The 14,947-nt window shown below is 45.9% G+C and overlaps 1 pseudogene; it reads left to right on the top strand.

The window, feature by feature from the left end:
- Positions 1-5,455: 5,455 nt before the first annotated feature.
- Positions 5,456-14,947, top strand: part of LOC133062736 (small ribosomal subunit protein uS14-like) — a 58,394-nt pseudogene continuing 48,902 nt past the window's right edge.

Below are 14,947 nucleotides of genomic sequence, written 5' to 3'. Positions count from 1 at the left end.
GTTTTCTAATGAACCCATAGAATTGATCTAGTGTGGACATCTGGATCTTTTCATTTTTTCTATTCCTCAAAATGTTGTAGCCATCATTTTACATATAAATCCCCATGAAGCTGCTGCAGGTATTTCTTTTTTTAACTCTTTTTCCTTTCCTTATTTATTTTTATTTCTTGGCCATGTCAGGCAGTATGCAGGACCTAGTTCCCTGACCAGGGATTGAACCCATGCCCCCTGCATTGGAAGTGCAGAGTCTTAACCATTGGACCATTAGGGAAGTCCATGCTACAAGTATTTCTGTAGAATGAATTCTAGAAGTGGCATAGCTGTTTCAAAGATTGTGTACATTTTAAATTTTGACAGAAGGGCTTCCCTGGTGGTTCAGTGATAAAGAATTTGCCTGCCAATACAGGAGACGCAGGTTCCATCCCCGATCCAGGAAGATCCCTCGTGCTACAGAGCAACTAAGCTCGTGCATGACAACTATTGTGCCTGAGCTCCAGAGCCTTGAAGCCACAACTATGGAGTCCATGTGCCACAGCTACTGAAGCCTGGAGTCCTAGAGCCTGTGATCTGCAGCAGGAGAAGCTACTGCAGTGAGAAGCCCATGTAGCTCAACTAGAGAGTAGCCGCTACTCACCATAACCAGAGAAAGCCAGCATGCACCAATGAAGACCCAGTGCAGCCAAAAATCAGTCAGTCAATCAAATTGTAAAAGAAAAGAAAATGTGATAGGTATTGCAACCAAAATCAAGGCAACACCCTGGGGAACAAACAGTGGCCAGGGACTACCTTCTCAGCTCCTCTTGAGTTGGTGTGGTCATGTGACTCATCTTCACCCATGGAATGTGAGCAGCAGTGAAAAGTGTCACCCTGGGTCAGAGCTTTAAGGAGCAGGTGTGCCTTGACAAGTTCCGTTTCTCCTCTGCTGGCTAGACATGGGAGACACTAAGGGCCCTGTGTGTGCTGGAGCCATGAAAAGGTGGACACCTGGGTCCTTGAGTCACCATGTGGAGGAGGAGAGTCAGCCACTGACCAGAAACAGCCTTCCAGGGTAATCAGGTGAGTGAGAAACACACTTCTTCTTTGTTTAACCTTTCACCCAATTGGGGGCCTATTTGTCACTGCAGGATTCCTGTCTTAGTCAGCTTGGCTGCTATAACAAAATACCATAGACCGAGTGGCTTAAATAACAAACATTTATTTTCTCGCAGTTTGGGAAGCTCGAAGTCCAAGACCCGGTCAGTTCCTGGGAAGGGTTTGCTTCCTGGATTGTAGATGACCACCTTCTCTCTATTTCCTTACATGGAGGAGGAGAAAAAGAGAGAGAGACTGTGTTCTCTGGTGTCTCTTCTTACAAGGGCAATAATTCTTGGAGAAGGAAATGGCAACCTATTCAAGTACTCTTGCTGGGAAAATCCCATGGACAGAGGAGGCTGGTTGGCTACAGTCCATGGGGTCACAGAATCGGACACGACTTAGCAACTGAACACCAACAATCCCATCACGGGGGCCCCAACCTCATGATCTCACTTAAACCTAAAGACCTCCCATCTCCAAATAGCATCCCGTTGGAAGTTAGGGACTTCAAGATACGAATTTAGGGGGACATCAGCCAGCACATAGCATTTCCCTAATGGTAAAGAATCTGCCTGCAATGCAGGAGACCTGGGTTTGATCCCTGGGTCAAGAAGATCCCCGGGAGAAGGAAATGGCAGCCCACTCCAATATTCTTGCCTGGAGAATTCCATGGACAGAAGAGCCTGGTAGGCTACAGTCCACGGGGTCGCAAAGAGTTGGACACAACTGACTGACTAACACACACAACTAATACACTACTTCACAGAAGCAACTCTGGTTTCATTCAATGAATGTTTTTCTCATGCTTTGAAAGCTTTGCATTCAAGGAGAATCCACACAGGTGTGGAGTCCTGTTAAGAACACCAAAGCGTTCATTAAAAAAACAGCTAAAGATAGCATCTCTGTACAAAATCATTTGCTCTCACCTCTTCCCTCTTGTTCTCTCTCTCAGCCTTCATTCTCTTTCTTCCGCTTGCTGTTTGAGCTTCTCCTAGGTAGTTTCATGACTTCCTGATTGCTCTGTGTGCTAAGATCTCTGTTAACAAGGCATCTTAACTAGCCCCAGACCAAATAAGTGTTGCTAAGACCCATGAAAAAAACAGTAGCTCTTCCTGAGTTCCAGGCTGAAGAGTATGGAATTCAACAGACCGTGGATGTTGGTGGTAAAGAATCCTACCAACACAGGAGACATGGGTGCGACCCCTGATTCAGGACGACACCACCCGCCGGGGAGCAACTAAGCCCAAGTGCCCCAACTACTGGGCCTGTGCTGCAGAGCCCGGGGGTCGCACCTGCTAAGCCCATGTGCCTCCACTCCTGAAACTCTCGCGCCCTTGAGCCCATGCTCCACAATGAAAAGTCACCACAAGGAGAAGTCTGTGAGCCACAACTAGAGAGTAGCCCCTGCTCGCCCCAACTAGAAAAAAGCCCGAGCAGCAGTGAAGACCCAGCACAGCCAATAAATAAATTAAAAAAATTATTTTTAAAAGGAGAAGAGATGACAAGTGATGGCAAGGATACAGAGAAAAGCGAACCCTCGTGCCCTGTTGGTGGAAGAGCTGAAAGGTAACAGGGAAATAGTCCAAACATCCATCGATGGATGAAGACAAATGAAATATCCAATGGGATGTTGTTTGGCTTTGAGAAGGAAGGAAATCCAGACACATGCTACAACATGAATGCACCTTGAGAATATTATGCTCAATGAAAGAGACCAGTCACAAGAGGACAAGTGCTGTATGATTCCACTTATATGAGGCCAAATTATAGAGACAGAAAGTAGAATGGTGGGTTGCCAGGGGCTGGGAGGAGGACAAATGGGGTTTAATGTTTAATGGGGACAGAGTTTCCGCTTGAGAAGAGGAGACCTGGAGATGAATAGTGATGATGCAAAATATTATGAATGTACATAATTCCCTGATAGCTCAGTTGGTAAAGAATCCACCGGCAATGCAGTAGACCCTGGTTCAATTCCTGACTAGGGAAGATCCACTGGAGAAGGGATAGTCTACCCACTCCAGTATTCTTGGGCTTCCCTTGTGGCTCAGCTGGTAAAGAATCTGCCTGCAATGCGGGATACCTGGGTTCGATCCTTGGGTTGGGAAGATCCACTGGAGAAGGGATAGGCTACCCGCTCTAGTATTCTGGCCTGGAGAATTCCATAAATTGTACAGACCATGGGGTCACGAAGAGTTGGACACGATTGAGTGACTTTCACTTTCACATAAGACCACTGAAAAATTGTTAAAATGGTAAATGATATGTTATGTCTATCTTACCCCCCCCAAAAATGTATAGAAAAAAAACTCTTTAACAGGTGATTGAAAAACATCCCACTCATCTTCTTGAAGGTACTTAACTATTCACAGTTGTCCCAGCATTTCAGCCTTCTTGTCTTACAATGTCAAATGCCCACTTATGGGACTTACCTGGTGGTCCATTGGTTAAGAATCTGGTTGCCGATGCAGGGGACACGGGTTCAAACCCTGGTCCAGGGGGATCCCACACGTTTCGGAGCAACTAACCCCATGTACCACAACTATGGAGCCAGCACTCCAGAGCCCTTGAGTTGCAACTGCTGAGTCCGCATGCTGCAATGACTGAAGCCGGCATGCCTAGAGCCAGTGCTCCATAACAAGAGAAGCAACCACGAGAAGTCCCCCACCCCTGCAACCAGAGAAAGTCTGAGCACAGCAACAATCCCAGGCCCAGTGCAATCGAAAATAAATTAATTTTTAAAAATACCTTCTTTTTAAACTTTTTCTTTTATATTGGAGAATAGCTGATTAACAATGTTGTTAGTTTCAAGTATACAGAAAAGTGATCTGGTTATACATATACATGTATCTATTCTTTTGCAAACTCTTTCCTCATTTAGGTGGTTACATAATAATGAGCAGAGTGAGCTGAGTTCCCCGTGTGGTACAGTAGGTACTTGCTGGTTATCCATTTTAAATCTAGCAGTGCGGACATGCACTTATTGAGGGCACCGATAAGTAGATCTAGACATAGATCAGAGCTTTCATGCTAATTCAGACAACCCAAAGTCACTCTGTCTCAGGCAGAGTGAATTCACCCCATACCCCACCTACGCCAAGAAAAGCTAAGAGAAAGGTGAAATGAAAACGCCAGGGCCAATAAGAGCTCTTGTCACTTGGGGCCAGACTCTAGAATTGCCCCACATACACGAGAACAGAGCTAAATAAAATGCCAAGCCAGATGGCAAAGGCTGAAGGCTAGGCTGAGACCAGCATGCCAGCACAGCCCTGAGTGCAGCTGCAAAGGTCCCTCCCCTGGTGAGAAGAAACTATGTCGCAGCTGGGCTTGTTTCTTCCCCTGCTTGCTCAGTTGCCCATCACAGTGGAGAGAGACACACACTCCCTCGCACCAGGATGAACAGATGCTCTGGGATTGCTGGATGATTCTTCACAGCAGCCTCTGGACCCTGACTGGGCTTTAGGAAGGAGAAAGAAGGGGAGACCCCTGGGGTGCAGGCTGCTGGGCAACACCCAGGTGAACCACTGATATTTATTTATTTATGGCTGCATCAGGTCATACTTTCAGGGCATGGGCTTCCCTCCAGTTGTGGTGTTCGGACTTCAGAGCACATAGCCTCTATAGTTGCAGCAAGCAGCCTCTCTAGCTGAGGCTCACAGGCTTAACTGCCACGCAGCATGTGGGATCTTAGTTCCCCAACCAGGGATCAAACCCACATCCCCTGCAATGGGAGGTGAATTCTTAACCACTTGACCACCAGGGAAATCCCTCAAGCTGAATTCTTCCTCCCAATTATAGTTTCATGGCTCCATTATCCTTTCCATCATTCATTCATTCATCTATCCAGTGATATTTATTGAGCATCTACTGTGTGTCCGGCACTATTGTAGGGGACTCAGCAGTAAACAAAAGAGAATATGTAAACAAAAAGGAATATGGATTCCCTGCCCTCATGGAACTGACATTCTAGTAAGTGAGACAGACAAGAAACAAGATAAAGCAGCAAAATTATGCAGACAGAGGAAAGAAAACAGAAGAGGAGGAAAAGGAAGGGGAAGTGGAATGTCATTTACAGAAGGTAGGATTTCCCTGGTGGTCCAGTGGTTAAGAATCCGCTTTCCAATGCAGGGGAAGCGGGTTCCACCTATGGCTGAGGAACTAAGATCCCACATTGCTGTGGAGCAACTAAGTCTGCATGTCGCAATTATTGAGCCAGAGACCATGCTCCACAACCAGAGAAGCCCACACGTGGCAAAAAAGACCTTGCACAGCCAAAGTAAAAAAATAATAATAACTAAAAAAGAAGAAGAAGAAGGTGGTCAGAAAGGACCCTTGTGGGAAAGATCCATTTGAGCCAAGATCTGAAGGAGGTGAGGGAGGAGCCATGAGGGTGGATGGGAGAAAAGTGGTCCAGGCAGAGGAAACAAAGGCCCCGTGGCTGGAGGGTGCCTGGTGAGTTCAAGGAACAACAAGGAGGCCTGTGTGACTGGAGTACAGTGAGTGAGCTGATAGAGGAAGGTGACAGGGATAGATGGTAGAGAGCCTTGTGGATTACAGAGAGGACATAGGCTTTTGTTGTTGTTGTTTTTTATGAAAGTGAAAGAGGAGAGTGAAAAAATCAACTTAAAACTCAACATTCAAAGAATGAAGATCATGGCATTCAGTGCCATCACTTCATGGCAAATAGATGGGGAAACAAAGGAAACAGTGACAGACTTTATTTTGGGGGGGCTCCAAAATCACTGAAGATGGTGACTGCAGCCATGAAATTAAAAGACGCTTACTCCTTGGAAGAAAAGTTGTGACCAACCTAAATAGCATATTAAAAAGCAGAGACATTCCTTTGCCAACAAAGGTCTGTCTGGTCAAGGCTATGATTTTTCCAGTGGTCATGTATGGATGTGAGAGCTGGACTATAAAGAAAGGTGAGCACAGAAGAATTGACGCTTTTGAACTGTTGGAGAAGACTCTTAAGAGTCCCTTGGATTGTAAGGAGATCCAACCAGTCCATCCTAAAGGAAATCAGTCCTGAATATTCATTGGAAGGACTGATGTTGAAGCTGAAACTCCAACACTTTGACCAGCTGATGCAAAGAACTGACTCATTGGAAAAGACCCTGATGCTGGGAAAGATTGAAAGCGGGAGGGGAAAGGGATGAGAGGATGAGATGGTTGGATGGCATCACCAATTCAATGGACATGAGTTTGAGTAAACTCTGGGGTGGGTGATGGACAGGGAGGCCTGATGTGCTGCAGTCCATGTGGTAACAAAGAGTCAGACACTATTGAGCGACTGAACTGGACTGAAGGTGGGAGCCATGGAAGATTCTAAGCAGAGGAGGGACATGACCTGACTCAGGTGTTCTCAGGTGCCCCCTGGAGGTCAGATTTGTAAGAAACCCAACGAGTCGTAGAAGTGATCACCCAATCATTGTGGGGCTCCCTCTCTCCTTCCTTCACCCCACATTCTACCGACCATCAGGGCTACTGACTCTACCTCATACTTCTCTTTCACTTGCCAAGGTTCAGACCCTCATTCAATCCATGCAGAGGGACTGTAATCTTTTCCTCTGAGTTCTGAGCCCTAACTATCCCTCTAATTCATCATAGCCTATCAGTTTATCTGTTGGCCAATCCCAAAAAGACTTCCCACTGCCAATCCTGAACACATCCTAACTTCCACACCTCTTTGCCTCCATCCTGAATATCCTTCTATCTTCCCACCTCCAAAGTCCAGCTCAAAAGATGTTTCTGTGGATCTTCCCTGGCAGTCCAGTGGGTGAGACTGCATGCTTCCAGTGCCAGGGGGCATAGGTTTGATCCCAGGTCAGGGAACTAAGATCTTCCATGCCCCTGGGCACAGCCAAAATAAATAAATAAAAGGGGAATTGTAGTTTTTTTTGTTTTTTTTTTTAAGTGTTTCTGGGGCTTCCCTGGTGGTCTAGTGGCTAATGAGGGCAATTGAGAGCAGGAGGAGAAGAAGGCAGCAAAGGATGAAATGGTTGGATGGCATCATCAACTCAATGGACATGAGTTTGAGCAAACTCCAGGGGATAGTGAAGGACAAGGAAGCCTGGCGTGCTGCAGTCCATGGGGTTGCAAAGAGTCAGACACAACTGAGCAACTGAAAAACAATGACAAATTGTGGTTAAGAAAACACCAGCCAATGCAGAGGACACACATTTGATCCCTGGTCCGGGAGAATCCCACATGCCTCAGAGCGACAAAGCCTGTGTGCCACAACTACTGAAGCCTGCGAACTTAGAACCTGTGCTCTGCAACAAGAGAAACCACTGCAATGAGAAGACCAAGCATCGCAACAAAGTGTAGCCCCTGATTACCACAACTGGAGAAAGCCTTCAGGCAGCAACAAAGACCCAGAACAGCCAAAAATAAATGAATCTTTAAAAAAACAAAAAAGATTATTCTGCTATGAAGCCTCCAAGAGAATTTGCCAGCACCCAAATCCCTCCCCTGCCCACATGTGTCCATGGCTCTCTACCTCCAGCACCTGCCACTCCCTGCATGGGGCTAGTTCTGGCTGCAGGACTGAAGAACAGGCCAGAGGTTCTGGAAAGTTAATACCCTTGGAATATTCCCCAACCAATGATTGATGAGAGTTGGTGGAGAAATGCCCCCAGCTTTGCAACCAGCCTGCCTAGTTCCTGGATCAGTCCCTTCCTGCTATGTGACCTTGGGCAAGCCACTTCACCTCTCTGAGCTAGTTTCCCCATCTGTAAAATGAGGGTGATGAGAGCACAGACTTCATCAAGCTCTTGTGAAGATGAAATCATTTCATTCTATGTAATGTGCTTGCAAACAGTGACCCGCACATGGTAATTTCCTACATGTGAGGAGTGCGTGCATGCTCAGTCGTGTCTGGACTGTAATCCGCCAGGCTCCTCTGTCCACGGGATTTCCCAGGCAAGAATACTGGAGTGGGTTTCCATTTCCTTCTCCAGGGGATATTCCCAACCCAAGATTCAAAACTGGGTCTCCTGTATTGTAGGCGGGTTCTTTACCATCTGAGCCACCAGGGAAACCCAAGATCCCACAAGTTGTGTGGCAAAAAAAACAAGGTAGATCCTCTTGTCCAGAGCAATATCACAACTGGACTCATGCTCCAGACGACTGACACCACTTATCATTCTTTATTGTCTCTTTCTCTCTTAAACTTACTTGAATCCATTGGAACCAGAAGGTTAAACAGAAAAAAAAAAAATAGACTGCCAGGAAAAAATAAAATAAAACTCCTCCCAGGAGAAAATGAGGCTCTAATGTTGTTCCCTTAAACTAAACATTTAAGGGACATTTGCTGTCCTCTGTGTTCTCAGGGTTAGGGGCATAGTTTTGCCCACAAACTGCATCTTTGGAATCCTTTGCCTTCAATACATGGGTTTTATTCATTTATTTGCTTGCACCGGGGCTTAGCTGCAGCACACGGAATGTTTAGTTGCGGCATTCAAACTCTTAGTTGCAGCATGTGGGATTTAGTGCCCTGACTGGGGATGGAACCCAGGGCCCCGGCATTAGGAGCACGGAGTCTTAGTCACTGAAGCACTAGGGAAGTCCCTAACACATGTTTTTGTGACTTGGCATTTAGCGTTAGTAGGAACTTCATGATCTCCCTCATTCATTCTGCCCCTGTGACCAACCAGTGGCTGTGGATGGTTATCAACATATTAATACATGAAGACACTAATTCATTATGACGGTAATCGTTAGTGTTGACGTACATCGTTTGTCCAGCAAATATTTACTGTGTACCGACTGTGTGGCCCTGTGACTCAATTACTGCACACCTTGGGATCTTAAAACTCTCAAGATAACAGCTAGAAACCGCCTCCCCACTGGAGCCGAAAGAAATTGTAGTGATGGTTTTGGCTGAAGGGAAATAGCTGGATACCAAAATCTGAATCACTTTTAGAAAAAGAAAAAGTGAGTAGTCTGGGTGTCCAGTCCTGAAAAAATATTTGAAGACTGAGCCTCCCTACATTGCTCTCGGTCACTAAGAACGAACGTGTGACTGTCGGTGGGAATGTAAACTGGTACATCCACTATGGAGAACAGTACAGAGGTTCTTTAAAAAACTAAAACTAGAACAACCATATGACCCTGCAGTTTCACTCCAGGGCATATATCCAGAGAAAAACACGATCCGAAGGGATAGATGCACTCCAAAGTTCTCTGCAGAACTATTTACAACAGCCAAGGCATGGAAGCAACCTAAATGTCCACTGACAGAGGAATAGATAACAAAGATGTGGTACATGTACACAATAGAATATTACTCAGCCATTAAAAAGAATGAAATAATGCCATTCATGGCAACACAGATATACCTAGAGAGTGTCATATTGAGTGAAGTAATTCAGACAGAAAATGAGAAATAGCGTATGATATCCATTAATGTGGAATCTAAAAAGAATTATACAAATGAACTTACTTACAAAATAGAAAGAGACTCACAGACTTAGAAAACAGACTTATGGTTGCCAGGAGGAAGGGACAGTTAGAGTTTGAGATGGCCATGTACACACCGTTGTATTTAAAATGGATAATCAACAAGAACTTATTGTATAGCTCAGGGAACTCTGCTCAATGTGATGTGGCAGCCTGGATGGGAGAGAGGATTTGGGGAGAATGGATACATGTATATGTATGGCTGAGTCCCTTTATTGCTCACCTGAAACTATCACAACATTAATCAGTTATATGCCAATTTAAAAAAAAAGTTCAGAATAAAAAAGAATGAATGTGTGAAATAGCAGGGTCTAGGATATGTTTCCAATACTCATCTGACCTGCACGCTCTAAGGGAGGGGTGGGTGGGACACGTGAAAGAAAGGGAAAGTTGAAGTCTGAACTGCAAAAGAAATCAGAAGTGAAATGAAGCCAGACACGTTTCTATGAAGTATGGAGAAGAGGGAAATCCATAAAGAGAGAAAGCTGGTAGGTGGTTGCCAGGTGCCAGGGGGTTGAGGAATGAGAGTAACTGTTTCATGGTAGAGAGTTTCCCTTTGAAATGAACAGAAAATTCTGGAACTATTAATTAATAGAGGTAATGGTTACACAACATTACAAATATACTAATGCTGTTTAATTGGTGAAATTAAAATGGTGAAAACAGTAAACTTTACGCTGGGTGTATTTTAAATTAGAAAAGAAACTGGATACACATCCTTGCTCTTGAGAGAAATTTAAAAGTAGCCAAAATTAGCACACAGAACTGTGATCAATATCTTGTAATAACCTATAGTGGAAAAGAATCTGAGAAAGAATATATATATATATATATATATATGCTGTTCTATGTTTAGTCACTTAGTCGTGTCTGACTCTTTGAGACCCCCTGGACTATAACCTACCAGGCTCCTCTGTCCATGGGGATTCTCTAGGCAAGAATACTAGAGTGGGATGCCATGACCTCCTCCAGGGATCTTCCCAACTCAGGGATCAAACCCAGGTCTCCTGCATTGAAGGTGGATAATTACCAGCTGAGCCATGAGGGAAGCCCAAGAATACTGGAGTGGGTAGCCTATCACTTCCCCATGGAATCTTCCCAACCCCAGAATTCAAACCAGGGTCTCCTGCATTGTGTGTGTGTATATAAATTACTTTGCTGTACACCTAAAACCAACATACACTGTAAATTAACAACACTGTAAAATAACTATACTTCAATTTTTTAATGATTAAAAAGGTAATAAGTTTGTGCTAAGTTGTTCACTCTGGTTCTGAGTGAGAGACTACACTGTCTTGGTATCTGGGTCATTAAGATCTTTTTTATACAGCCAGACATTCTGGAGTGTGAAGTCTAGTGGGCCTTAGGAAGCACTGCTGCCAATAAAGCTATTGGAGGTGCTGGAATTCCAGCAGAGCTATTTAAAATCCTAAAAGATGATGCTATTAAAGTGCTGCACTCAATATGTCTGCAAATTTGCAAAACCCAGCAGTGGCCACAAGACTGGAAAAGGTCAACCCTCATCCCAGTTCCCAAGAAGGGCAGTAGCAAAGAATGTTCACATCACTGGACAATTGTACTCATCTCCCATGCTAGAAAGATCATGCTCAAAATCCTGCATGCTACACTTCAGCATTACATGCACCAAGAACTTCCATGTGTCCAAGCTGGGTTTAGAAAAGACACAGGAACCAGAGATCAAATTGCCAACATTTGCCAGATCATAGAGAAACCAGGGGAATTCTAGAAAAACATCTACTTCTGTTTCATTGACTACAGTAAAGCCTTTGTGTGGATCATAACAAACTGTGGGAAATTAAAGAGAAGGGAATACCGGACCATATTACCTGTCTTCCTAGAAATCTGTATGCAGGCCAAGAAGCAACAGTTAGAATCCTGTATGGAATAACTGACTGGTTCAGGATTGAGAAGAGTACGACAAGGCTGTTTACTGTCACCCTGTTTATTTAACTTATGTGTAGAGCACATCATGGGAAATGCCGAGCTGGATGAGTTACAAGCTGGAATCAAGATTGCCAGGAGAAATGTCAACAACCTCAGATATGCGGATGATAACACTCTAATGGCAGAAAGTGAAGAGGAACTAAACAGCCTCTTCATAAGGGTGAAGGAGGAGAGTGAAAATGCCGGCTTAAAACTCAATATTAAACTAAGATCATGGCATCCAGTCCCATCACTTCATAGCAAATAGAAGGGGAAAAGGTGTAAGCAATGATAGATTTCCTGTTCTTGAGTTCTAAAATCACTGTGGATTGGTGCATACAGCCATGAAATTAGAAGACGATTGCTTCTGGACAGGAAAGCTATGACAAACCTAGACAGTGTGTTCAAAAGCAAAGACATCACTTTACTGACAAAGGTCCATATAGTCAAGGCTATGGTCTTTCCAATAGTCTTGTACGAATGTGAGAGCTGGACAAAAAAGAAGGCAGAGGGTTGAAGAAGTGATGTTTTTGAACAGTGGTGCTAGAGAAGACTCTTGAGAGTCCCTTGAAAAGCAAGGAGATCAAACCAGTCAATCCAAAAGGAAGTCAACCCTGAATACTCTTTGGAAGGATTAATGCTGAAGCTGCAATACTTTGGCGACCTGAGGGGAACAGCTGACTCACTGGAAAAGACCCTGATGCTGGGCAGATTGAAGGCAGAAGGAGAAGAGGGTGACAGACAATGAGATGGTTGGATGGCATCACCAGTTCAATGGACATGAACTTGGGCAAACTCTGGGAGATGGTGAGGGACAGGGAAGCCTGGGGTGCTGCAGTCCATGGGGTCGTGAAGAATCAGACACAACTTGGCAGTTGAACAAGTTGGTCACTCAGTAGTGTCCAACTCTTTGTGACTCCATGGACTGTAGCCCACCAGGCTCTTTAGTCCATGGGATTTCCCAGGCAAGAATACTGGAGTGGGTTGCCATTTCCTCCTCCAGGGGATCTTCCTGACCCAGGGATCGAAACTGCATCTCCTGCATCTCCTACATCTCCTGCGTTGGCAGACAGATTCTTTCACTGAGCCACCTAGGAAGCCCACAATAAATGAAACTTTACAAAACCACATTATATTCATTAATCAATTCTTGCAAGAATATCAAGAACAAACAAGTAGCCAAGATTTAGTGAGCACCTACTATGTGCCCAGCACTGAGCATCACCTGGCCTGGTCTCCCAGGACCTCTACTATTGGGATGCCACCATTGGCCTGTCAACTAGGAACACTGATGCACAGACCTATGCCCCCAGTTTCTAAGACTCTGACCTCTGCCCTGGAATCCAGCTGAAATGCAGATTCTAACTCAACAGGCCTGGGTGGGGCCTGCGACTCTGCATTCCCAGAGTACACTGCCAGTCCAGGGTCTGCACCTTGAGATGAAGGTCTGAGGATTCTGACCAGCTCCCCTCCCCTCCCCCACTCAGTTAAGTCAGTCTTGCTGGCCGCCATCAGACAGGCTTGGCCTTGCCGGGAGGGGGTTAGGAGAGCATGCCAAGGGCCCTGGCCTGTCTGTCACCGTGAAGACAGTTGGCCTGAAAGATCCTGGAATAGGATCTTCCCTCACTTGCCCTCGGCCACTAACGGCCCTCTTGTCCTGTAAGCTAGCATTTTGAAAAGAATAAGAAAACAAGTAAGTCAAACCTTCTGCTGGGGCTATGATGTTCAAGAGCTGCACTTGGCATTACTTCACAGGTCATTTACCCAGTAATTTGTTCAATGTGAAATCCACCCTTGGGGGACTTCCCTGGCAGTCCAGTTGGTTAAGACTCTACACTTCCATTGCAGGGGGCATGGGATTGATCCCTGCTGGGAGAACTAAGATCCCACACGCCAATGCTGCCCACCACTCCCCACCACCAAAAAAAAAAAAAAAACACCTTAAGAAAAAAAAAATCTGCCCTTTACCTCCAGAATCTTAGTTCTGATCTTTCCACTTACTTTGGGGGAGCAAGAGGGGCAGCACTGAGGTAAACCAGTCTTATCTAGAGGGATGATGGCATTTGCCTCAAGTAATATCTTTATGTGCTCAATGACTCAGTCCTTTCAGACTCTTTGCAACCCCAGGGACTGTATAGCTCGCCAAGCTTCTCTGTCCATGGACTTCTCCAGTCAAGAATACTGGAGTGGGTTTCCATTTCCTTCTACAAAAACAGAGTGAGGCACCGTGCATTGGTTGGAACACCTTTATGTGTCCATGCATATCCCAGTGTTTTGGAGGAAAACATCAATGGGACGGTCAGCTACTAAGACCTCTGGAGTTGGGAGCTTTCCTGCAAACCCAGGCTTGGGTTTGGAAGGTCTAGAAGCCAAGCCGGGAGTGAGGGGTCAGAGTCAGCCATAGACACAGGAGATTGCCTTTCTCCCTACCTCCCCATCCCCCCACCCCCATCCCCCAGAGACCTAAGACTGTCCCTGAAAGAGCCCGCAGGGGAAATGGCAGGTCTGCCCTGAAGTTGGCGACTCTGAACAGGAAACTCAGGATGGAGCCGGAATACCTAGTGGAGATCCCTACCCTATTCCCACCCCCGCACCTAGGAGCTAAGGGGGCGCCCCCTCTTGTCTGTTCAGCCACGGCGGAGGCCACTGCCTCCTGGAAGCTATTTTGTCCTGTTTACATTTCCTTTTGATTCCTTCTTCCAGCTCAGCCACTCAGGAACCCTCAAAGCCCGAGCCCCGGGAAAAGGCAGAGGAGCCCAGCCCGCGGGGCGCTTCCCCCTCCCGCCCCCACCAGCCACGTGTTCTCTGAAGCTGTCAGCGGGCGAGAGCCAGAGAGGAGAGTGATTGCTCTCATTTCTTGAGAAATAAAAGCCACCCGGAGAGTCAGCTCTGTCCAAACATTTCCTAAAGGGAGGGATTGGTCTAGAGGGGTGCCAAGCACTGTCTCTGATTTTCATGTGGAGCAAGGGAGGGCAGAATATTAAATATTAAACAGAACAAGAGGTTGCCTAAGACAGCGTAATTATCCTCAACAGCCATCTGCCATCTCCCTTTTTCCAAACGCATTCACGCTGCTTAGAACACAGCAAGCAAGGACCGGCGACCCGGGCGTCGTGAACTTTTGTTTCTGGGACCACCACACCGCCCCCCACGCCCCCACAGCAAAGTCGTAGGCGATGGGGGAGGGGAAGGCGCGCAAGATTCCAAGCTCCGTCACTTAGTCCAGCCTGCCTGGATCTTAAAGCAAAAAGAGACTAATTTAGACTTGAGTGATGGCCGGGGGCGGGGCGGAGGACAGGAGACGCGGTTGGGGGGAGACATTTGAAAAAAAGTAGAATCAGACTTCGCTTAGAAACTATGATCATTGGGGAAATGTCACAGGTCCAGAGCAGGTGGCAGACACATCAAGTGCTACTCGAGGGCTAAGGGCAGTTGAAAGAAAATGGATATTTCAGCAAGAAGTAGAAGC

This window comes from Dama dama, chromosome 9 (genome assembly GCF_033118175.1).
Source record: "Dama dama isolate Ldn47 chromosome 9, ASM3311817v1, whole genome shotgun sequence".
Lineage (NCBI taxonomy): Eukaryota > Metazoa > Chordata > Mammalia > Artiodactyla > Cervidae > Dama > Dama dama.
This window is presented reverse-complemented; position numbering and strand designations above follow the sequence as displayed.